The sequence below is a fragment of the Artibeus jamaicensis genome, unplaced genomic scaffold (genome assembly GCF_021234435.1).
Source record: "Artibeus jamaicensis isolate MK-2021 breed Jamaican fruit bat unplaced genomic scaffold, CSHL_Jam_final contig_525, whole genome shotgun sequence".
In the NCBI taxonomy this organism is placed as follows: Eukaryota; Metazoa; Chordata; class Mammalia; order Chiroptera; family Phyllostomidae; genus Artibeus; species Artibeus jamaicensis.
The window spans coordinates 7,102,504-7,104,295 of record NW_026521874.1 but is presented as its reverse complement, the minus strand read 5'-3'; the positions used below and the strand labels follow the sequence as shown (position 1 = coordinate 7,104,295).

The following is a 1,792-nucleotide window of genomic DNA, read 5'->3' as shown; positions in this document are numbered from 1 at the left end:
CCGTCTCCTGCCCTCTCTCGAGCGGCCGTGGTTTCCTCCGGCTCACGTGTTCGTGTTTTCCTGCCCTTTCATCCACAATTTTCCATTTTTATCTGGACATGTGTGCACACACAATAAAGAGCCTTCTTCTCTTCCCTGAAACACTGCCACTGGGCTCTCCTTTTCCCCGTTTCACACGCAGCACAGGCGGCCCGGGGCGCCTACGCTTCTTACTGACCTGCCAGCACACACACACACAGCTGCGTCCTCTCCTCCCGGGCTTTTCCGGCCCCGCAGACACCTAGGTTTCTCCCACCTTCCCTCACGCACATAGGTTTGCACATGCACACACGTACACACACGCACTCACACCTGCCCAGTTGCCCTCTCCAAACTCAAACAAGAATCCAGAGACAGCTGCCAATTAAAACAATAAAAACTCCTCTCTTTCCTTTCGGTTGTTATGAATTCCAGGACCGTTTCCACCAGCTGATGCCCAGACATTTTTCTCTTCCTACAAGGTGCTGAGCCCCACTCGGTCCGCAGCTGAAGGACAACCAGCCACGGCTCTAGCTTCAGCCAGTGGCTTCTGTCAGCTGCGCAGCCCAAGGCTGGCCAGTGCAAACATGTCCGCTGTAGCCGGGTTATCTCCACACTCTTGCAAGAGATTCCAGACCCTTCCACGCACCAGAAGTGTGAGTCTCCCTCTCTGCCCTTGAACTCACAGGTGATCTCTTCAGGGACAGAAAGGGACAGGGACATCAATACACCTGCTCTTTCTACCTGTAGGCTTTGGACTTTCCGCAGAGGAGCAGAACTGGCAGGGATGTGACGGAGCAAGAGGGGAAGATGCTTCAGGGAGCCACACCATTGCCCAGAGGCAAAGGGAAAGAGAAGAGTATGTACAGAGCCCTGCTGTGCGCTGGGTACCCACTTCCCACTGTGTTGGGAGATGTCTCAGAGGGGCTGTGGGTCACGCCCTTAGCACAGGGCCTGGGGCACATGAGCCCTTGATGTGCCTCCCCCTGTGCACCACCCTCAGACACCCCCACACAGAGGGCCCCTGTCGTACCTGAGGAGAGGGGAGCTCAGGGGGGGCTTGGTGACGACCACCTGATCACCGCCCGCAAAGGCCAGAGCCAGTCACTCCCTCCCTAGTCTTCCTGCTGGGATCTTCAGTCACACCAATAAAATTTTGACTTCTTACATGGCAAGTTTTATAGGTCAAAAAGGGGTAGATATATTGGCAAGGCCATAGTGAGTGTGTCCCAATCTGTTGGGAACCTTACACCTGGCTTCTAGCTAAAAACAATGCGTTGATTACAGGAACCTGTGCGCTCCACAAGTCAATCGGCTACGGGCACATGAGGTGTCCACGAGTACCAGTTGCACCCAAGTAACCAATAAGCGGGCCCTTCTTTGTCTCAAGCTAGCCAATAGCAAGCAACCTAATCTCTCCCTCCCCCCCTATATATATACCCAGTTGGGAAAAATAAAGTTTGCAGCTTGATCAGAACCTTTTGTCTTGCTGCCGTTCTTCACGCCTCTTGGGTCCCCCCCAACCCATTTGTTCTAGGTAGCTGGTCGAGCTCCAGTTGACTGCTCCGCGGGCCGGAGCACCAATCCCAATTCAGATTTGTGGGGAAGAGGTTTCTCATCGCACCAACAAGCATTTCTCCGGACACCAGCTGGGTGTCCTACAATATAATTCTTCCACCATCTGCCCAGAGCTCACGCCAGATCCCACAGGTGAGGGGCGCAGTCCCACAAGAAAGCTCCCCCACCTGTGCTTCTGACGGACCAGCTACAAATC

The 1,792-nt window shown here is 54.4% G+C and overlaps 1 long non-coding RNA gene across 1 annotated transcript; it reads left to right on the top strand.

The window, feature by feature from the left end:
- Positions 1-469: 469 nt before the first annotated feature.
- LOC128628102 (uncharacterized) lies at positions 470-1,439 on the top strand. The gene is made up of 3 exons (XR_008392436.1): positions 470-674; positions 769-877; positions 1,306-1,439. It is a non-coding gene; the product is annotated as an uncharacterized LOC128628102 (long non-coding RNA).
- The last annotated feature ends 353 nt before the right edge of the window (positions 1,440-1,792 follow it).